Below are 23,470 nucleotides of genomic sequence, written 5' to 3' on the forward strand. Positions count from 1 at the left end.
AGAAGAGGAAAGGCGCGAAGGGAAGATTCTAGAAGAGCAGGAGGGGTTGGTACCGGGTTGGGCTCAGGAGTGAGGTTTCCTCGCAGGTTGGGAGGCGGGTGTGAGGGCAGAAGCAAGGTGTCCGTGAGGTTGAGAAGGAGTTTGGCGGGACCGCGTGGGGCTGCTTGGGGACAGGAGGAGAGGGAGGCCTGGGGCGGGGCACAGGGTGGCTGTCGCGTTGCCAAGCTGGTGGGGGAGGGCGAGCTTTGGCAGCCCTGTCCAGCCTGCCTGGAAAGGTCGCCTTTTATTTCTTTGGGGCTGAGGTCTTAAGCGCATGTGGGAGAAAAAAGGTTTACTTTAGGTCCTTTTGGGAACGTGCTCAGAGGCCACAGACCTTGCCCCAGAGAACCATACGCCGGGCTCTGCGTCCCAGCATTTGGCGAGGGATTTCTGGGGCGGTCGTGGGTCCTGTTACGAGCTTTACGCATACTGTGACTGTAGTGACAGCCGCCACGGTCCCCGGTGCCCGTCTAGGCTCTTTACAAGCTCTTTGCAAGCTTGTTCCGCAGAAAGCATTTCGGAGGTGGATGCCTGAGCATCCCCTTTTTACAGAGGAGGAAACAGGAGGCACAGAGCGGTCAAGTCACTTGCCCAGAGTCACACAGCCGCTAAATGGCAGAGTGGGGATTCTCCCCGCACCACCCCCCCCCCACCATGGTCTGGCTCCCACGGCCCAGGTTTCAGCCGTGAACCCTGCTGCTTCCTGCTTACGGGGGGGTCCAAGACGAGCAAGCCCACGGTCCCGGAAGCGGCCCTCCACCCCCACACCCCTACTCCCTTACCCCGGATTGCCCTGGGACCCAGCTTGGGCCTTCGCTGAGTGATTGGAGGCTCCGGCTCGGCTCAGCAGGGCACCGTACCTCCCTCCCTCTTTCCCTTTTTACCCAATGTTGTGTCTTCATTAACATAACCGAGGAGGCCGCCCCAGCTTCCTCCAGACGGCGGCGGATGTGTTTGCGAGCCGAGAGCTGAAATGAGTCAGCCTGCGAGGGGTGGGGGGGGGGGTCAGGACTCCAGACAGGCGGAGCTGGCTCAGAGCCACCTGTGGGGCTCGGAGCCAGGGTTCCCCCCCCCCCCCCCCCCGCAGCCCTCTCAGCCTCAGTTTCCCCATCCGTGAACGAGGGGGAGGCCTTCGCCTTGGAGGCTAGGTGACGTCACATGTCAACTGAAGCGCCTTGGAGGTGTCTGGAAATTCAGAACGCGAACACCCCCGGCCAGGCGGCCGGCTCCCCATCCCCCCTCCCCGCACAGGCTGAAGTTTCTGGAAGCAGACATTTCTGCTGCTGCACGGATCTGCGGCTGTTGACGCGGAAGAGAGGGACCCTGAAGGACAGTCACTGCGTGCGGGCCGGCTGTGCCCCTGAGTGCAGTCAGTCAGGGAAGAGGGAGGAGGATGGGTTTTAGAGCCCTTTGGAGGTTGGAATTGTAGACACGGGGTCATAGATCTAAAATACCCTCCTGGTGGGACTGGAGTCTCGTTGAGATCACACGTTGTCAGGTGGCGCATAATAAGTGCGTTGTGAATGCTAGGTGCTCTTACTGTGTCTGTGTTACTATTTTTTTTAAAATTGTTTAATGTTTATTTATCTTTGAGGCGGGGGGAAGGGGCAGAAAGAGAGAGAGGGCAGGCTCCAAAGCAGGCTCCGGGCTGTCAGCACAGAGCCCGCCGCAGGGCTCGAACTCACAAACCCGGGAGATGGTGACCTGAGCGGGTGTCGGACTGAGCCCCGCCCCCCCCCAGGCGCCCCTCTTGGTCTTATTATCGCTAACCAGCCTTTAGCCTGTACCTACCGGTGCAGACGGGTTGGGCTGTGCTATATAGATCAACAGTTTCTCAAACCTGAATGGCGAGTTCAAAGTCGGGAGGCCCGGGGCAGGTGCATTTGTGACAGTCTGCCCCGGGTGAGGCCGCTGCTGCTTTGGGGGGGGGTGGGGGGGTGGGGGGGCACGCACTTGAGTAACACGCTGTAGAGTGGGTGTCAAACTGTTTCTGAGTTATTTCCAGGGCCCTGCGAGTGGAATGGAGACTTGGGGCGCCGAGGCTAGAATAAGATTCCTTAACCTCTTTGCTTTGGGGGTGGCCCATTGGAGGGCGGGTGGGTACGAATTATTACACGAGGAAGAAGGAAGAAAGGCTTGTAACGCTGGGGTCGCCTTTGCGCTGCCCCCCACCCTGCCTTAATTCCCTCGCCACAAGGGACCCGATGAGGACTTGGGGGGCTCATTCAGCGGCTCTTTTCCACGTGTAGGTTTTCTCCGTTTGGTCGCACGTACTATGTGGGTTCTTCTGTCTGTACTTTATCTATTTACCCAGACCTTTTTTTTTTCCAATTGAGATGCGGTCGACATACGATGTCATACGAATGTCAACATACGCGAGTACGACTCGGTGATTTGACGTTCTGTGCGTTGCAAGATGTCCATCGCGGGAAGTGTAGTCCCTGTAGGAAGTTACTGTAATATTATTCACCGGATTCCCTGTGTCGTACTTTTCATCCCTGTGACTCTTTAATTTTGTTTTATTTAAAAAATTTTTTCTTTCCTTTGGTTTATGTATTTTTGAGAGACAGAGAGACAGAGCACGAGCAGGGGAGGGGCAGAGAGAGGGAGACACAGAATCCAAAGCAGATTCCAGGCTCCGAGCTGTCAGCACAGAGCCCGACGCGGGGCTCGAACTCACGAACTGCGAGATCATGACCTGAGCTGAAGTCGGACGCTTAACCAACTGAGCCACCCAGGCGCCCCTATTTTATTTTATTTTTAAAAAATGTTTATTGAGAGAGAGAGAGAGAGAGCATGCGTGCAAGAGTGGGGGAGGGGCAGAGCGGGGCGGGGGGGGGGGGTGGGCAGGGGGAGAGAATCCCAAGCAGGCGCTGAGCTGTCAGCGCAGAGCCTGATGCGGAGCCCAATCTAACAAACCGTGAGATCGTGACCTGAGCCAAAACCAAGAGTCTGATGCCCAACCGATGCCCCCCGGGCACCGCTAGATTAAATGAGTATTTTAACATCTCCCCTTCTCTCCATTATTCGCTGAATCACACCATCTCTTGGTTGCTCTGGAGTTTCCATCCCGCATCTTTGGGGTTTGGGCTTTGGTTCTTAATAAGGTGGGAGCCATGGGAGGCTTTTGAGCTGGGGAGTGACCCGACCTAACATTTTTGTATCCACACCTCCCGTCACTTGTGTAAGAGCGTTTCTAGCGGCCAGATTCCTAGAAGAGGAATTGCTAAGGCAGGAGGAAGCGTGCATTTAGATTTGGGTGAGCCCTGCCAGATTGCATTCCAGAAAGGCTTTACCCACTCTCACCCCTTGCAGACAGCCGCCAGGATTGAGTGGCTTGCTCGGTGCCAGGCCCATGCCGGACCCTGGGGACACTGGTGACAAACGGCCCTGGTCCTGCTGCTTACGTGATTCTCGGTCCTCGAGTCCCAGGGCAAGCTTCTGGAGCTGCCTCTGCGCGCCAAGGAAGGAGAAGCTTTCACAGGAACCAAAAAAGGAGAGGGGAGAGAATATTCTAGATCGGGGAGGGGGTCTGGCACGTCCCGGGTGGCGTTAGGGCTAGCTGGATCAGGAGACCCACGGTATCGGTCTGGGGACCCCCGTGTGCGGGCTCCCCATCAGTGTGGGGCACTTTGGGGTGCACCTGAGGGGTAAAATAATAGTACCTCCCTTATGGGGTTTTGTCGGGAGAATTTCACAGGAAGGCAGAGAGCACACGGATTATTGTTACTAGATTTTCACCACGGTAAGCCGGGCGGAGTCAGCGTCAGAACGGGGCGACCGGGGGGCTTGACCCAAGCTTTGGGCAACGTTTAAGGCCCGGGGCTCGAACCCACGAACCGCGAGCTCATGACCTGAGCCCAAGTCGGACGCTTAACTGACTGAGCCACCCAGCAGGAAAGCTGCATTTTGGAGCACGCCCCCCCCCCCCCCCCCCCACCGCCCCTTCCAAGGGCTGTGAAGGAAGGATCGAGACCTGTGCGTCTCACACCCCGTTTGGCATCTTCTGGCACGCTGCTGGATTCCATTCGCTACTTACGTTCTCTGTTCGTCGCTAGACGGCTCTGATGAACCGCCGGGTCAGGCCTCGACGGGGTCTGCGGGCGAGGAAGCCGCCGGGTAGGGGGCGGCACGAGTGGGCGGTGAGGCTTCTGGAAACCGGCTCTCCGAAAGCCGCGAGCCTGAAGTCTGTGTTGGGGCCAGCTGCAGAGTGGTGGGAGCGGGGAGCGGGAGAGAGGCCAGGCCCCGGAAATGTCAGGTAGAGGGAGGAAGGGCGGGCACGCGGGGCAGGGGTGCGGGAGCGTCTTCCCTCTCCCCCTTGGTCTCTGGCACTTTGTGAACTCCCCACTGCCTTGCCTGCCGGGCACCCCGGATTTCATGTGTCCACCGCCGAGCCCCCCACACCCAAACCAAGCCCCTGTCATCTTTTTTTTTTTTTTTTTAAGTTTATTTACTTTTGAGAGAGAGAGAGCGAGAGAGAGCACAAGCAGGTGAGGGGCAGAGAGAAGGAGAGACGGAATCCCAGGCGGGCTCCACACTGTCAGCACAGAGCCCCATGTGGGGCTCGAACTCACGAACTGTGAGATCGTGACCCGAGCCCAGATCAAGAGTCCGATGCTTAACTGACTGAGCCCCCAGGCGCCCGACACATACGGCTTTTACTACAGTGCCTGATCCGTCAAGCACAATGCGAGTGTAGCATCAGCTGTGCGCGTAAATGATAATAAAATTGGCCATTTTCACCTTTTTTTAAGTGTACACTTCGGAGGGGGCAAGTACCTTCACAGCGTTGTGCGATTATCACCTCAGTCCGTTTCTAGAACGTTCTCATCTTTCCAAACAGAAACTCCGTGCCCATCCAACGGTCCGTTTCTAGAACATTCCCATCATTCCAAACAGAAAGTCTGTGCCCATCCAATGGTCCGTTTCTAGAACGTTCCCATCATTCCAAACAGAAAGTCTGTGCCCATCCAATGGTCCGTTTCTAGAACGTTCTCATCATTCCAAACAGAAACTCTGTGCCCATACAATGGTCCGTTTCCAGAACATGCTCATCATTCCAAACAGAAACTCTGTGCCCATACAATGGTCCGTTTCTAGAACATTCTCATCATTCCAAACAGAAACTCCGTGCCCATTCAACGGTCCGTTTCTAGAACGTTCCCATCATTCCAAACAGAAACTCCGTGCCCATTCAACGGTCCGTTTCTAGAACGTTCCCATCATTCCAAACAGAAACTCCGTGCCCATTCAACGGTCCGTTTCTAGAACGTTCCCATCATTCCAAACAGAAACTCCGTGCCCATGCAACAGTCACTCGCTGTTCCTGGTAACCTCTGATCTACTTCTCTGTCTCTACCAACTTACCTATTGTAGGTGCCTCATATGAGTGAAATCGTACAATCTTTGTCCTTTCGTTGTCTGGGGTATTTCACTGCGCGTGATGTTTTCAAGGTTCGTCAGTACTGTAGCGTGGATCAGAATTTCATGGTCTCCTAAGGCTGAGTAATACTCCATAGCGCGGGCAGAGCACATTTTGTTTATCCTTTCTTCTCTTGATGGGCACTCGGCTTGTTTCTACCTTTTGGTGGTTATTATATACTATCGGGTCCCTGACTTTCCATCTAGCCACTGACTACTCACCATCACTCCCTGTGCTTCAGCCGCACTGGCTTCCTTCCTCAAATCAGATACGTGGTCACCTCAGGACCTTTGTACTTGCTTGTCCTCCTGCTCTATGGCTCCCTCCCCTCCTCTCCCACGCCTGCCTTTATCACCCTATTTGTTTTTGTTTCTTTTTTTGGTGCCGAAACCCGGGAGCGAGCCAGGGATTATCACCCTATTTAAAATCGGACAAAACCCCTTGTCCTCTCTCTCTCTCTGCTTTTCCTCGATATCACTTAGCAACTTCTGACGTCCCATCTATGTTACATTTATATCGAGTTTTTTTATATATCCATATTTTATATTTGCACGTGTCTTCAATATTCACCAATAACGCTATGCATAATAGCATTTCTAATTGGACATGTCTGAATACAATCTATAATGCATGTTAGGTTTTTATCTAATAGAAATGAAATACAGGGAAGTTAAATATTTGCAGAGATTTGGTATAATACATCACATTGCTGTTCTTTTTGCCTCCATCCCTGTCGTCGTCCAAAGGGTACGCTTTGGGGCACTTGGGTGGCTTAGCCGGGTAGGCATCTGACTCTTGATCCCAGCTCAGGTCTTGATCTCAGGGTCATGAAGTTCAAGCTCTGCATGGAGCCTACTTAAAAAAAAAAAAAAAAAAAGCGTAAGCTTTGAGCAAACAAGGATCTTCGTTTTGTTCACGGCTGTCCCTCCAGCTTCTAGAACAGAGTCCCGCGTGCACGGGTCTCAGTCCTTAATTGCTGAATGGATGAACACTTCGTGAACCGGGAACTTGGGAGGGTGGGAAAGAGCTGAAAGAAAGTGTACTGGGTGGGGATTGGGGGGGGTGGGGAGGGACATGAGGACCTGGCTGTCAGAGTAAGCGGGGACAGTGCTCGGGGGTTGGATCTGGACCTCAAACCTGGTGCCCTCACCCATTTGCGGGGCGACCTCAGGCCAGTGATGCGCCCTCTCTGAGCCTCCTTGCCTCTTGTGTGAAAGGGGAGAATAGTAGCCGCTCGTCCATTTATTAAATTAGCAGGTGTTTCCTATGTACCTGCCATGTACCAGGTACTGTCCTTGCCCTCACTGAGTTTCTGTGCGAGGCTCCCATCTCTAGGGGCTCATGTACAAATTGACCATTTAAACGCCCACCCGGCAGGCGTGCGGTGACCCGCGGTTCCCGTCGTCAGGCTGGCGGCTCTGGGTTTCGGCTCTGCGTGGTGTCATCGGGAAAGCCAGTACCTTGCGTCCGGTAATGGTGATGTGTAAGCTGAGGCCCTCCTCCTGGGTGGGGTATTGGGCTGGGGGTGCAGGCTGAGCCTCGATCACGTTGCTGGCATTTCTTTTCATGATACGAACTTGACAACGGCTGAGGATGTTTTGTGGGCGCTAAATCTCTGGCCCCGGCTGCCGGCCCTGATGCTTCGAGGTGGGACGTTCTGAGTTGGGCACACGCCTCTTGTGCCCCCCTCCTCTCTTCCCTTCCTGGAACTTCTGCGAAAGGTCCTTCGTTCGAGCCGGCTGCCCAGTGGACCAGTTTGGTGGGCGTGCGAGTCAGCGCGGGTCGGGCCAGCTGCTGCGACAAATAAGTCCTTTCTTCTCAGTGGCTCGATAGGATAAAAGTTTTTTTTTTCTTGCCCGTGTTATAGACCAGTGAGGGTGTTTCTGGTGGGGCAGCCTCGTGGGAGGGATTGAGGAACCAGGCTCCTCCCCTCTTTTGGCTCTGTCCTCCCCTAAGCTGCAAGGCATGCTGGGAAATGTAGTCCCACACTGTGCCTCCGGGGAAAAGAGAATGGCTCGGGGAGAACACACGACAGCCTTTGCCACAGTGGACGTGTATTCATAGATGCCGGCATGGCCGGTGGACTGGATGGGAGGGACTCCGTGCTAGGGGCCACGGTGTGTGGATTAGCTAGTTTACTTGAACTGTTTAGGCAGCTTCTAGACTCCTGAGAAGACCACCACAACGCCCCACGGATCCCAACCGCAGTTTGAGAAGGGTAACACGCTTAGAGCAAAATCCACAGGCCGCTCTTGCCTCTTCCCCACCCCACTATCTCTCCGACATGATTTCTAACCCCCTGTGCCCACCAAACAATGATCTGGTTGTTCCTTGGGGCCAGTCAGGCACTTTCCCGCCTCAGGGCCTTTGCACCCACTGTTCCCTCAGCCTGGGATGCTTTTTATCCCCCACCCCCACCCCATGTATTTGCATGGCTCTCTCCTTACTTCATTCCAACCTCTGCTTCAGTGTCACCTCTACCAAGTGCCCTATTTTATTTGTTTTTTAAAGTGTATTCTGAGAGGCAGAGCGCAAGCGAGGGGTGGGCAGAGAGAAGGGGACGGAGGATCTGAAGCGGGGCTCGAACGCATGAACCGTGCGATCGTGACCTGAGCCGAAGCCGGACGGTTAACTGCCTGAGCCACCCAGGCGCCCCTCGAGTACCCTATTTGAAAATCGAAACCTCTCTCCTTTATTATGATCTCCTCCTAGCGTTTTACCATTAGGTGATACCACATTATGGACTAACTTGTTCACTAATTAATGTATGATGGGCGTCTTTACTGAGGGGTCTCCCAGGGCCTGGGGCACAGTAGGTACTCACTAAATATGGTTTTGGTTTTTTTTCTCTCTGCCCCCAGTGGGAAAGCACGGGGTGTTGTATCAGAAGGGCAAGGCGGGGGTCCACCAGGAGGCAGAAAAACTGGAGCCTGGAGGGGCGCCTGGGTGGCTCAGTCCGTTGACCATCCGACTCTTGGTTTCAGCTCAGGTCGTGATCTCGCGGTTTGTGAGATCGAGCCCCGTGTCAAGCTCTGTGCTGACAGCATGGAACCTGCTTGGGATTCTGTCTCTGCCGCTTTCTCTCTCTCTCTCTCAAAATAAACATTAAAAAAAATAATAATAAACCCAAAATTAAACTGGAGCCTGGAAAGCCCTTCCCAGGAGCTCTGTGGAAAAAGAATTGCTTGTGAACAATGTGGTTATTCCTGCCTTCTTCCTTAATACCGGACCCAGACCTCACCTCTTACGAACTTAACCTCCTGAGGCACCGCAGAGAGCAGGTGGTGAGGGATGGGGGTGGGGGGTCTCCTGGGAGGGGGTGCCCTCTGGTCCCATCCCTCAAGGGGGCTGGTTTTGTTTTTTTTTTAATTTTAATTTTTATTTTGAGAGAGAGAGCAGGGGAGGGGCAGAGAGAGAGGGAGAGAAAGAATCCCAGCCAGGCTCCGTGCTGTCACCGCAGAGCCCGATGTGGGGCTTGATCTCATGAGCCATGAGATCATGGCCCGAGCTGAAATCAAGAGTCGGACGCTTCACCGACGGAGCCACCCCGGCGCCCCGAAGTAGAAATGTTTCTGTGTTTTGTTTCGTTGAACTCCACAGGTATTTACGCTTCCGAAATTGGCATCGTGCGCTTAGGAAATGCTACAAACCTAGCACGTTTCACATTCCTCTGTGGTTTCTGTGTCTTCTTGCCCATTTTTGGCTTGGCCGGGTTGGAGGGAGAAGTTGGAGGGAGAAATTGAGGCCAGAACGTCGCGTCCACCCGCGTGGCTCCCCTGCCCAGCCCAGGATGGTCCGGGGGACCCACTGCATCATGCAGGGAACACAGCCAGGACTGGGGGCGGGGGTCCTGGTTGTGTCATTCTTCGTCAGCCCGTGTGTTTGTGAGGTTCGGGGGGCCGTGCTGAGAGGAAATGCCCTGAACGTACAGGTTGGGATGGAGAGTCAGGTGGGGGGCCTGGGGGGCGCGAGGCCGGGCCATGTGACCCGTTTCCTTTTCGTGTTTTGGGTTTTTTTTTCTCGCTGAAAATTGTAAAGAGCCTCTATTGACACATAATTCGCATACCGTAGAGTTCATCCACTTTAACGTGTACAATCCAGGGGCGCCTGGCTGGCTCCGTCGGCGGAGCCCCCGACTCTAGGTCTCAGGGTCGCGAGTTCAAGTCCCACGATGGGTGTGGGGGGGAATAAAAAAATTTTTTTAATGTTTATTTATTTTGAGCGAGAGACAGGGTGCGAGCGGGGGCGGGGCAGAGAGAGAGAGGGAGACACAGAATCCGAAGCAGGCCCCAGGCTCCCAGCGGTCAGCACAGAGCCCGACCCGGGGCTCGAACCCACGAATCGCGAGATCATGGGCTGAGCCTAAGTCAGACGCTTAACTGACGGAGCCCCCCCAGGCACCCCATATATATTTATTTATTTATTTATTTATTTATTTATTTATTTAGATCTTTATTTTTGAGAGGCAGAGAGAGAGAGAGAGTGCGCGGGGGAGGGGCAGACAGAGAGGGAGACACAGAATCTGAAGCAGGCTCCAAGCCGTCAGCACAGAGCCCGACGCGGGGCTCGAACTCACGAACTGTGAGATCATGACCTGAGCCGAAGTCGGACGCCCGACTGCCTGAGCCACCCAGGCGCCCCCATAAAAAAAAAAAAAAAAAAAAAAGATGAAGTATTCAATCCAGTGGTTTCTAGGATGTTTACCGCTGTCCAGTCCCAGAATGTTTTCATCGCCCCAGTATGAGCAACACCATCCCCATTCAGCGGTGACCGACTCCCCATTCCCCCAGCTCTCAGCTTCTGGTGAACCACTAATCTGCTTTCTGTCTCTGTGGATTTGCCTCTTCTGGATATTCTGCGTAAATCCTGCATTTCGTGGAATGCTACGGTAGGTGGCTTTCTGCGTCTGGCTTCTTTCGCTCACTGTGATTTTTTTTTTTTTTTTAATTTAAGTTTATTTATTTTCAGAGAGAGAGTGTATGTGTGCATGTGCATGTGTGGGGGAAGGGCAGAGAGAGAGAGAGAGAGAGAGAGAGAATCCCAAGCAGGCCCCGCACTGTCAGCTCAGAACCCAACGCGGGGCTCGAACTCATGAACCGTGAGATCGTGACCTGAGCCGAAATCAGGAGTCAGATGCCCGACCGACTGAGCCAGCCAGGCGCCCCCACCGTGATGGTTTTAAGCTCCGTCCATATGGTCGTATCTTATCACTCCTTCCATTCCTGTTGTGTGCGGTTTTTCTCTTCTTCCATTTTCTCTTTAAGATTTGAGATATTTACATGCCGCGAACGTCTCCTTTTTTAAAGGGTACAATTCAGTGGTTTTTTAAAATATAGTCACAGAGTTGTGCAACTGTGACCACAGTCTAGTTCTAGAACATTGTCATCACCCAGAAGGAAACGCTGTACCTAGTTCCCGCCCCCGCCCCCAGCCCCTGGCAGCTGCTCATCTGCTCTCCATTTCTGCGGGCCTGCCTCTTCTGGAAGTTTCCTACCCACGGAGTCCTGCGCGCTGTGCCTGGCTGCTTTCCCTCAGCGTGATGTTTTCAAGGTTCGCCCGCGCTGTGGGGCACGTCTCAGCACCGCACCCCTTCTTATGGCCGAATAACATTCCGTTGTATGGATCTACTGTATTTTGTCTGTCCCTTCGTCAGTTGATGGGCATTTGGGTTCGTTTCCAGCGTTGGTCGCTTAGGAGTAAGGCTCCTTGGTGGCCATTTCTTCTGTCGAGGTGGGGGCTGGCCTTTCCAGCGGGTTCCTGCCCAGGCCTGTCTTGCTTTGTTCCACAAGCCTCCCCCTTCCCCTCCTCCCTGGCTCCCTCCTCCCCCTCACTCTCCCTCCTCCCCCTTCTCCTTTGTCTTCCTCCAGTTCCTTCTGTATCGTATCTCCCTCTCCCCAGCCTCAGCCAAGGGCGTATGAGTCTGGAAATCATTCCCAGGGAGCCCCGGGCAGGCCCCTGGGTCGTTTCTGTCCTCCCAGCAGGAAGGCCCTGGCCTGAGCTCGGTGCAGGTTGGGAAACAGCTTTTCTTTGGGGCTTAAAAAAATTATGTATAGGGGAGCCTGGGTGGCTCGGTCAGTTAAGCGTCCGACTTCAGCTCAGGGCACGATCTCGCGGTTCGTGGGTTCGAGCCCCGCGTCGGGCTCTGTGCTGACGGCTCAGAGCCCGGAGCCTGCTTCGGATTCTGTGTCTCCCTCTCTCTCTGCCCCTCCCCTGTTGACACTCTGTCTCTGTCTCAAGAATAAATAAACATTAAAAAAAAATTTTAAAAACACAACCTCAAATGGTATCAGAGATTTCTCGTGAAAAGTCTCCCTCTGTCCCCCAGCTCCCAGCTCTCCTCTTTCTAGAGGTAAAATGGTTATAGTTTTAGGTTTCTTTCCAAAGAGATGTTCCGTGCATGTGTAGGCCTTAAACACACCGGTGCACGCACATGTGCACCCTTTTTTTTTTTTTCTTAGTGTTTATTTATTTTTGAGAGGGACAGTGCATGAACAGGGGAAGGGCAGAGACAGAGGGCGACAGACGCAGAATCCAAAGCAAGTTCCAGGCTCTGAGCCGTCAGCACAGAGCCCGACGCGGGGCTCGAACTCACCAGCCGTGAGATCACGACCTGCGCCAAAGTCAGATGCTTAACTGACTAAGCCGCCCAGGCGCCCCGACATGCACCTTTTTTTTAAGGCACTAATAACAGGGTATTCTAACACTGTTCTACTTTTTGTGCTTTTTTTTTTTTAAGTTTATTTATTTTGAGAGAGAGAGTGGGAGAGGGGCAGAGAGAGAGAGAGAGAGAGAGAGAGAGAGAGAGAGAGAATCCCAAGCAGGCTCCACGCTGACAGTGCAGAGCCTGATGTGGGGCTCGAACTCACAAACCGTGAAATCATGGCCTGAGTCGAAATCAAGAGTCGGACGCTCAAATGACTGAGCCATTCAGGCACCCCCACCCTTTGTTTTTTATTTTTTTGTTTTTTTTAATGTTTATTTATTTTTGACAGAGAGAGAGACAGAACACGAGTCGGGGGGAGAGCAGGGAGAGATAGAGGGAGACACAGAATCCAAAGCGGGCTCCAAGCTCCAAGCCATCAGCACAGAGCCCAACGCGGGGCTCGAACCCACACACTGTGAGATCATGACATGAGCCGAAGTCGGACGCTCAACCGACTGAGCCACCCAGGCATCCCCCCGCCTTCTTTTTTTAATAACATATCCTGGAGGCTCTAACTTATCGACCACAGGGCCTTTCACAGCTGCATGGTGTTCCATCGGAGGGCCCTAACTTAGTGAACCAGTACCCTTTCCCTGGACACCTAGGTTAGCTCTGGTCTCTTACAAACAAGGCTCCAACGAGTGACGGTACAGTTGTTGATCTGTGTGGGTGAGTAGAGCTCTAAGTTAAAATGCCGGAGTTAGACTTGCTGGGACGAAGGCGTGTGTGTTAAAAAAAAAAAAATTACGAAGATTTCCAAATGCACCTTAAAGTGGGAGACAAGCAGTATAGCGAACTCCTGTTACTTGTATCCCCAGTTCCCCCTACAGCCAAGATTTGGCCACACTTGCTTTATTGATCTCTGTTTTGTTGTTGTTGTTGAAGGATTTTTAAAGCAAATCCCCGGTCTCCTGTCCTTTAAACTCTACACCCTTAAGTATGTGTGTAAAGAACAAAAATTAGCGTTTTCCTGCGTGAGCGAATGACATTATCATACCTAAGAAAATTTAGAGTCATTGGGTATCATCAAGGGATGTGCGTTTGAAATTTGTTCTTCTTCTTCTTTTTTTTTTTTTTAACGTTTATTTTTGAGAGAGAGAGAGAGACAGAGCGTGAGCAGGGGAGGGGCAGAGAGAGGAGAGACGCAGAATCCGAAGCAGGTTCCAGGCTCCAAGCTGTCAGCACAGAGCCCCACGCGGGGCTCGAACTCACGGACCGCGAGATCATGACCTGAGCCCAAGTCGGACGCTTAACCGACTGAGCCACCCAGGCGCCCCTGTTCATTTGTTCTTTAAGTAATCTCTACCCCGCCACGTGGGGCTTGAACTCATGACCTTGAGATCAAGAGTTGCATGCTTTACTGACTGAGGCAGCCAGGTGCCCCGCTGGATGTGGGTTTTTATTCATTTGTTTGTTTTTTAGGTTTGTTTTTTTTTTTTTTTGGTTACATTTTTAACCAACGGAGATGTAATTCACGTGCCCTAAAATTCGCGTGCAGTTCAGTGGGTTTTAGGACAGGCAGTCACAGGGTTGTGCGGCCATCACCACTGTCGGATTCCGGAACATTTGCTCGCCCCAGAAAGAAACCCGTACTCATCGGCAGTGTCCCCGTTTCCCCAAGTCCTGTCTTCTCCACTGTGAGCTCCTGAACGTGCTGGATCTGCCGTTTCTGTAGATTTGCCTCTATTCTGGAGATTTCGTATAAACGGATTCCTGCCCCGGGCGGTCTTTTTTATCTGGCCTCCTCCGCGGAGCGTGGTGTTTTCGCGGTTCATTCACGCGGTAGCATGGATCCGGGCTGCGTTCCTTTCTTTTTCTTTTTCTTTTTTTTTTTTTGAATTTAATTTTTGTATTTATTTAGGGAGAGCGTGTGCCTGCGTGCCAGTGGGGGAGGGGGGGGCAGGGAGCGAGAGAGAAAGAGAGAGAATCTTAAGCAGGCTCCACGCTATTAGCGTGGAGCTCACCGCGGGCGGGGCTCGATCTCATGACCCTGGGATCGTGACCTGAGCCACAATCCAGACTTGGACGCTCCCCGGGCTGAGCCACCCAGGCGCCCCCTTTTTACGGCTGAATAATATTCCACCCTAACCGATCTGCACTTTGGTTTCCGCGCGCATCAGCTGGCGAGCATTTGTGGCGTTTCTGCTTTCCGGCCGCTGTGCCTCGGTGAATATTGACGTACAATTCACATTTGTGTGGACACACAGTTTCAATTCACATTCGTGTGGACACACAGTTTCAATTCACATTCGTGTGGACACACAGTTTCGTTTTGCTGAGTCACCCGCTAACTCTCTTGTTGCCTTCCCCAGGAACCAACGGCCAGATGTTTTCTCCAGCGGCTGCAGCGTTTGGCATTCCCACCACCAAGCCGCGAGGACCCTGGTTTTTCTACCTTTTTTATTATAATCATCCCAGTGGGTGTGAACTGGCATCTCATTATGGTTTTGCTTTGCACTGGCCCCGATGTCTGATGTCGTTGACGGTCTTGTCACGGGGGAGGGCGGGAGCGGGCGCGGCCGTTGTAAATTGCGATCTGTTTCCAATCCGGGCTGGGGTTTCTTAGCGCACGTTGCTTGGTCTCCACGGAGTCGTCGTCCTGTACAGAACCCCCCAATCCTGCTTGCCCCCCCCCCCTGTGATTCAGGGGGTGAAGTCTGGGTTTCCTGGAGGGCCTCGGTCATGCCGTCGCCCCACGGACTGTCCCGAGTGGTCATGAAGTGTGTTTCTTTCCATCTGCTCTTGGGGGTTTCTCCTTCTGTCCTTTTTTGTTTAATTATTATTTTTTAAATGATTATTTACTTTTGAGAGAGACAGAGCACGAGCAGGGGAGGGGCGGAGAGAGAGGGAGACACAGACTAGGAAGCAGGCTCCAGGCTCCGAGCTGTCGGCACGGAGCCGGCCGCGGGGCTCGAACCCACGAGCCGCGAGATCGTGACCGGAGCCGAAGTCGGACGCTTCACCGACGGAGCCACCCAGGCGCCCCTCTCCTTCTGTCCCTTATCAGACACTTGCTGAGTGTCTTTACCGCTCACAGCCCCAAAAGGGGGTAATGTGTATCCCTCTGTTTACTTATTCAGCAGTTATTTCGAGTGCCCTCCGTGTGCCGGGCAGTATTCTAGGAGGGGGCTGTGCCATGAACGCGACAAAGCCCTCTGTCCTGGGGGAGCTGGCCTGCTGGTGGGCGGGGACCCATGATAGGACCCCTCAGAAGGAACTGAGGGCCGTGCGGAAAAGGAGATAGGGAGAGTGGGAGGAGAGGGCTGGTGGCGTGTGAGGTCCTTTTAACCAGCCCTCCCTGGAAAGGTGACACTGGAGCAAAGACCTGAAAGCGAGGGGGCAGGCCCTGTTGCTGTCTGCAGGAAGGGTTTTCCCGGCAACAGATAGAGCACGTGCAAAGGCCCTGAGGCAGGGAAGTGGAGACACTTACCCCAAGTCACAGCCAGCAAGCAGTGGTGCCAGGATTAGAAGGAGACAGACCGGTCAGAGCCTGGTGGTGGTGGTGGTGTTGTTGTGAACGAACTTTATTGAGACACAATCTCTAGGCAGTGTGATACATCCATTTTAAGAGTACTGCTGGATGCATTTTGACAAATAGTGCCGTTCCCCGTCGGGACACAAAATCTGCGTCACCGCAAGGGTCCCTCCTGCCTTCTTGCAGTCGATCCTCCCTGCCTCCCGGGCTCGGGTGGTAACATCTGCCTTCTGTAACAGCAGATTCGATTTGCCTTTTCCAGAAGCGGACGTGCATAGAATCGCCCGGCACGTCACCCTCTCGCGTCTGGTTTGCGCATCGTGACCTGGAGATTCATCTAGGGTGTGGGTTCGTCCACCGTTCCGTCTCTGTGCCTCGCTGAGCCAGGGTCCCGTTGCCCGGGCGGAGCGCAATGTGTTTGTCCGTTCCCTCGCTGGTGGACCTTTGGGTTGTTTCCAGCGTTGGGCCGCGACCAAGGAAGCTGCTGGGAACGTTGTTCGTGTACCGACCTCTGTGTGGCCCCACGCTCGTCTCTCGGCTAGATACTTAGGGGTGCCACGGCCGAGGCAGGGAAGAATGTGTTTCTCTTCAGTTGAAACGGCCAGACCGCTTTTTTCCAAGAGGCCGTGACCGTTCACATCACCCCCTCGGCAGGGAGGAGCATCCCCGTGGCTCCCGACAGAGCCTCGTCACCGCCTGTCATTGTCAGTCTTTTCTAGACATTCTGATGGGTATGTTGTGGTGCAGAGAGAGGACGCTGGGGCGGGGCAGAGAGAGAGAGAAGGAGAGAGAGAATTCCAAGCGGGCTCCACGCCGTCAGCTCAGGGCCCGACGCGGGGCTCGAACCCGCGGACCGTGAGCCCGTGACCCGAGCCGAAGTCAAGAGTCGGGTGAGCCACCCAGGCGCCCCCTCGTTGCTGTCTCAGTTGAAACGTCCCTGATGGCCGCAGACGGGCGTTGAGAATCTCGGCTGGCTTGCGTGTCCCCTGCGGCTTTAATTTCGCTTGAAGTTGGGTGGTCTGCCCTCTTGTCCCGGGGTCGTGGGTTTCTTGTTCCTGGATTCTGCATCCAGAAGGCTCAGGTGCTTGCTCGCTTCTTGTTACGGGATCGATGGTCCAGTTTTTCCAGAAAGGCGGGGAACCCGGAACCTTTTAAAGAACGGCTCTCTGGCTTCCCACGAAAGTAACTGTATCAACCAGATGTATCTTGGGGCTTCCGGTGTGCAGCTGTCAATGTGACACATTTGAATGAGGCTCTTTCTGTGCCCCGGGGGCTCAGTCCAGGCCCTGGAGGGGCGCCCTCTTCCTAGGGCACAGGGTCCTGTCTCACCGTCCCTGGGTCCGCTCACAGTGCGGTCGCCAAGGTCCCCAGCATCAGACGGGGACCAGCCCACCCTCCCGCCTCACCCCGGTAGGTGTCCACGGGCAGACAGACAAGGGAGAAGCTGTATTCTTTCGCTCTGTGCGGCCTGTACATTAACCGGGAGAACGAGGCATAAATGTTCACGGTCTCGGTTCTTTTGTGTGTGGACTCGTTAAATCCTGAACCAGCCCCCTAAGCGCGGGTAACGTGGAGAATATTTAAGACCTTTTAGCACGCAGCTTGGCTGTGAAACACCCCCGCGCGTGTTCAGGAGGGACGCCACTGGCCTGTGAGGGCGTTACTCTTATTCCGACGTCTGTGTCGTAGGAGCAGAAAACGAGGCACAGAGAGGGGGCGTCACTCCCTCCAGGTTGCACAGCCAAGAGGGACAGAGCTCGGGGCAGATCCAGGCAGCGTGGGCCCAGAGCCAGCTGGACTTTGCTCTTTTGAAAACATTTCGGGTTTCTAGAGAAGTGGCAAAAATAGAAATCTTTATCCAGATTCACCGATTTTTTTTTTTTTAATATTTAGAGAGAGAGAGAGAGTGCGCACGTGTGTGCATGCAAATGGGGGAAGGGGGCAAAGGGAGGAGAGAGAGAATCCCAAGCAGGCTCCACGCCCAAAGCAGAGCCCGACACGGAGCTCAAACTCATGACCCTAAGGTCGAGACACGAGCTGAGACCAAGAGTCAGACGCTTAACCGACTGCGCCACCCAGGCGCTCCCCCGATTCACTAACTTTTTAATTTTTTTTTTTCAACGTTTATTTATTTTTGGGACACAGAGAGACAGAGCGTGAGCAGGGGAGGGGCAGAGAGAGAGAGGGAGACACAGAATCGGAAACAGGCTCTAGGCTCCGAGCCATCAGCCCAGAGCCCGACGCGGGGCTCGAACTCACGGACCGCGAGATCGTGACCCGGGCTGAAGTCGGACGCTTAACCGACTGCGCCACCCAGGCGCCCCTGGATTCACTAACTTTTAACCCTTGACCACGTTTCCTCCTTCATTCTCCTTTTCTCTCTCTGTGGGCCGGTGGAGCAAAAGGTTTCCTTGTCTGTGAGTCTCAGTGGCCTCATCTGGAAAGTGGGCCATTTGTTCCGGAAGCCTGCACCCACGCCTTTCTTTGTTGTTCTTAAGCCGCTGGAGACGGTAAGCCGCACACGTTGCCGTGTGCTTCCTTGGCCCTTGACACTCGGGTGGGTGTTTCCGAAGAACGAGGATGTTCTCTTACGTAACCCCAGGGTAGTCACCAAGCGCTCCTGGGTGAACGTTGACCCAGTCCTGTTATCTTCTCTGTTCTTTGTGTTCTCGTTTTGTCCTTTGTCCTAGTGGCGTTCCATGTGGCTGGATCCCCTCTTCCCCCCACCGGGTCCCGTTTGGAATCACGTACAGCCTTTGGCCATCTTAACCTCTTTAACCTTCCTGCGGTTGGGAGTCTTTTCTGGGGTTTTCTTTGTGTTTCGTGACATTCGTTGCCATTTATTTATTATTATTATTATTAATTATTATTTTTGAGAGAGAGAGAGAGCGATAGAGAGTGAGCAGGGGAGGGGCAGAGAGAGAAGGAGACAGAGAATCCCAAGCAGGCTCCGTGCGATCAGCGAAGAGCCCGATGCGGGGCTCGAACGCACAAACCGTGAGATCGTGACCTGAGACAGAGAATCCCAGGCAGGCTCTGTACCGTCTGCGTGGAGCCCCCCGGGGCCTCGAACCCACGCACCGGGAGATCGTGACCTGAGCCGAAATCAAGAGTCAGACGCTCCACCAACTGAACCACTCAGACGCCCCTGTGCCATTGCCTTCCAGAAGGGTCCAGACCGGTCGTCTTGTAGACCATCCCTCAGTGGGGGCTTGACGTCTGTTGCCTCCTAGCCACATTCAGCTTCCCCCCTGCTTGGGAGGTTCAGAACCTGTTCTCTTGACCCCGCCCCGAGGCTCTTCCCTTCAAAGGCGCACTTGACCGGCCGCTCGTCTTGTCCCTGTCCCTGCGGCTGGCAGGTTCAGTTTTCTCCCAATGCATTGCGCTTATAATGTGCGCGTTGGGGGGGCGTGCAGTTCTCGGTACCAAGCGAAAGCAAAACACAGGTTTCTCAACAGAAAAAAAGTAATCTGGGATCATCAGAAGGAACCAAAGAAGAAATGGGGGGGGGGGGTGAGCGGCGACATTGGAAGATACAACGTTCTAGAAATGCCGAGAACACAGAAGTGACTCGTAATTCTGTCACCCCCGGGGGGTAGCACAGCCTCGTTAGTGTTCCGGCAGGATCTCGTCCCAGTCCATCTGCTTTACCCCTGGCCCTCAGGGCGTGCATTTTTGCGCAGTTGACAAGAGTGACGTATGTTGAGAGCTAAAGACAGGAGGAAAATTCGGGGGCTCGGGCTCAGTCCAGGAGCGTTTGGGGAACCGGCCAGGCAGGTGGTGCATCAGGGGTTATAGATGCCTGCAGAGAGGTTGTGCCCCCGGAGCTGGAGGTTTCTGCCTGCCGTGTGGACACCCGTGTCCCCCCGCCGTCCCTGGGAGGAGAGCCCCGTGAGCAGGGCCGGGTCCCCGCTGGAGCTCTCCCTAGGTCCCCAGAGCCCCTCACGGTGGCTCTGAACCCAAAGCCCGAGGGGGTGGCTCAGCCCAGCACATAGCGGGCTAGAACGGATAAGTAAGATCAGTTTTCCCCCAGTTGTATTTCTCGAGGCCGAGCCTGGGGATTTGGGAACAATAGCTACGATGATAATGGTGCACGTTTCTCCAGCACGTCCCCCGAGCCTCGGGTCATGTACTCTGTACATATCGACTCATTTAAGCCTCATGCCCCTATCGTGGGGAGGGTAGAACCTAGGCGCAGAGAGAAACAACCTGCCCAAGGACAGACAAGTGCTTAGTATCGGAATGGGATCTGAACCTACATCCGCAGCCTGGGCGTGTGTGGTGCTTTTTGGCTCCTCTGAAGAGGCCGTTTGCCTGTTTCTTTAACTCAGGGCTCCGTGAGCCCGCGCGATACTTTTGTGGAGCTAGAAACAGATGCCCCTTTCTCGTGACCCTTTTCTGCCACCTGCCAGAACGCCGTGGTCATAAGTATACACAAATCTACGGTGTCCTAAGACAGGACTGCCCCCTCCCGGCGGCGGGGCTGTGGTTGTGCAGTGCACAACCTCCACGACCGTCCACAGTTACCCAATAGTTAGCAAATATTTCCCAAGTGTCTACTTCAGAGACCAACAATAAACAAGATAAGCCAGTAAAATATTTACTATGTCAGATGTCAGCAAGTGTTCCTCACAAAGATAAAGCAGGATAAGAGAGATCAGGGTGCAGGGGGTTGGGCCGCGCTTTTAAATAGATTGGTCAGGGAAGGTGAGGTCACAGAGGTTGACATTTGCGTAGAGACCTGAGGGAGATCAGGGGCCAGGCTGTGTGGGTATTGGGGGAAGAGCCAGTGCAAAGGCCCTGGGGCAGGTCGCTGCCTTCTGTGTTTGAAGAATGTTGAGGAGACCCACGTAGCTGGAGCTGAGCAAGCAGGGGGAGAGGGCCGGGGGTGAGGGCAGAGGTCACAGTGGCGGACCTTCAGGGGCCTCGTGGGCCCCAGTGAGGACTTGAGTGAGACAGCAACCTGAGGGTTCTCAGCAGAGGTGGGGCGTGAGCGGACTCAGGTTCTCGCCGGATCCCGGGGCGGGGCAGGCGAGGGCAGAGAGACCAGCGGGTAGACTGCTGAAGAAATTCAGGCATAATAATGTGGGCCCGGGAAATCCATATTAATTTTGAGTGAAAGAACGAATGACTCAGCGAAGCAGAAGGAGGCATTGGCTGTAGCAGAGACGCAAGGGTGAGGGTCAGAGGTCTGTCCCAGGCACCCCCATGTTGGTTCCTCCTGCGTCCCCCTGGGAGCAGAGCGGGGTCTTGGGTGGACCCAGCTGTGTGAGAGCTGAGAGCCCACCTTCCAGGCAGACCTGTTCTGTGACCTGGTGTGTGCTCAGTTTTCACCGTATAAAATGGTCTAGACAAGAACCTCGACGCAGTCAGCACGGATTCACTACTTTTCCTTTCTTTTTTTTTTTAATTTGTTTTAAATTAAAAAAAAATTATGTTTATTTGTTTTGAGAGGGAGAGACAGAGTATCAGCGGGGAAAAGGCAGAGAGAGAGAGAGAGAGAGAGAGAGAGAGAGAGAGACGCAGAACCCGAAGCAGGCTCCCGGCTTGGAGCCGTCTGCACAGAGCCCGACGCGGGGCTCGAACTCACGGACCGCGGGATGGTGACCTGAGCTGAAGTCAGATGCTTGACCGACTGAGCCAGCCGGGCCCCCCTCCTTTTCCTTGTTTTGATTCTGAAATAGAAGTTCCACAAATGCTCTCGCACTCGGTTACTTTTTCTTTTTTTACATTGAGGTATATTTCACTAGTTTCCAGTGTACAATGTAACGATTCAGTATCTGTCCGCGCTGAGAATTGATCATCTCTCTGTGTAGTCAGTGTTCCTCACCAGACATAAAGAAGTTTGTCCTCTTGCTCTGAGAACTTTTAAGATTTGCCGTCCTAGCAACTTTCAGATATGCAACACAGTATCAATTATAGTCACCGCGCTCTCTATGATATCCCTATGACTTAACTTATTTTGTAACCGGAGATTTGTACCTCTTGACCCTTTTGCCCACACCTGCCCCATAGATACTTTTACAAAACAGCTTTGTTGGGGAGCCTGGCGGGGGGGGGGGGGGGTACTCCGTCACTTGAGCGTCCGACTCTTGATCTCAGCTCAGGTCATGATCCCAGGGTCATGGGATCGAGCCCCGCGTCGGGCTCCGCACCCATCGTGGAGCCTGCTTGAGATTCTCCCTCTTTCCTCCTGCCCCTCTGCCCCCCCACTCTGCACGCTCTCTATGACATGAAATAAAATAACAAAGAGAACAGAACAGCTTTCTTGAGTTAAAATCCGCACGCCATGAAACTCACGCAGTGCTGTGGCTTACAGTCCATTTGCCGATCTGTGTGACCGTTACCAGCCTCAACTTTAGAACATTCTCATCACCCGAAAAAGAAACCCTAAACCCCTTAGCGATCTTCCTGTTCCTCACGACTGCCCAGCGCCTGGCAACCGCTGATCTAGTTTCTGTCTCCATGGATGTATCTATTCTGGACGTGGCATAGAAGCGGAAGCATGAAACAGGTGGCCTCGCGAGTCTGGCTTCTCCCACGTGGCTGGATGTTTCCTCAGTTTCACGCGTGTTGTAGCGCGGGGCGGACGTGGGTTCCGTTTTACCGCTAAGTGATATTCCCCCGTGGGGATGCACCACGTTTCGTTTCTCCCCTTCATCAGTTGGTGAGCACTTGGGCATTAACCACCACCCTCGGGGCTGGGACGAAGGATGCTGCCTCGGGCGTTTGCGTTCAGGTTTTTACGCGGATGTGTGTTTTCATTTGTCCCGAGCACCTGCCTGGAGTGGAATCTCAGGGTGGCCCTACGTGTGACATTTTGACGAACTGCTGGGCAGCGTCGCACCGTTTTACGTTCTGGGGCGGGTGGGGGGGGGTGTAGATGAGGGCGTGAGGGTGTTTTCTTCCCCTTTGGGGGATCTTTTTGTCGAATTGTACAGAACAGCGCGCACATCTGAAGTTGGATGGATTTGCGCGCGTTGGACACCCTCGCGTAACCAGCTGCCCTCCCAGATGAGAAACGACGTGTCTTCCTTCCCGAGGATTCTCATGCCCTTCCCAACCTCTCTATATCCCCCACCCCCACCGGGAGCCGCCAGCCCGATTATAACTCCGCAGATTACCCTCGCCCGGGTTTGTACCTCACGTAGGAAATCCCGCGATGGTGTTTTCTTTCACTTTGCGTCACGTTTCTGAGATTCTTCCACGGGGCGATTGGTCGCGGGTTCCCTTTTCACTGCTGTGTCGTATTCCATCGTGTGGCTGTACTCCAGGCGTATTCGCGCATTCTCCTGTTGATGGGGCATCTGGGTTGTTTCCAGTTCGGGGGCGCTGTGAACATTCTAGAACGTGCCCTTTGGTCCACATCTGCCCGTTATTCATTTTTTTTTTTTTTCAACGTTCATTTATTTTTGGGACAGAGAGAGACAGAGCATGAACGGGGGAGGGGCCGAGAGAGAGGGAGACACAGAATCGGAAACAGGCTCCAGGCTCTGAGCCATCAGCCCAGAGCCCGACGCGGGGCTCGAACTCACGGACCGCGAGATGGTGACCTGGCTGAAGCTGGACGCTCAACCGACTGCGCCACCCAGGCGCCCCAAGCCCGTTATTCATAAGGCTGGAATGACACGGGGAGTAAGCCCAGGCTCCCTGTGATGCCAGGTGGAAGTTATCCGCAGGCTCCCCCTCCCTTCTCGATGCGTGTGTGTCCCACATCGCACGTTCTAGAATCCTGCCTGGATGAGGAGTGAAAAGCCATCATTCTGGTCCTTCCTGCCGGTTTTAGCTCTTTAACGCTCGCTCTGTAGGCTTGAGAAATGTTCTCTGCCGT

General features: G+C 54.0%; 1 protein-coding gene across 3 annotated transcripts in view; it reads left to right on the forward strand.

Moving 5' to 3' along the window:
* The window catches only part of BICRA (BRD4 interacting chromatin remodeling complex associated protein), an 80,699-nt gene that overhangs the window by 12,740 nt on the left and 44,489 nt on the right, over positions 1-23,470 (forward strand). The window lies entirely within an intron of this gene.

The sequence above is a fragment of the Prionailurus viverrinus genome, chromosome E2 (genome assembly GCF_022837055.1).
Source record: "Prionailurus viverrinus isolate Anna chromosome E2, UM_Priviv_1.0, whole genome shotgun sequence".
Classification (NCBI taxonomy): domain Eukaryota; kingdom Metazoa; phylum Chordata; class Mammalia; order Carnivora; family Felidae; genus Prionailurus; species Prionailurus viverrinus.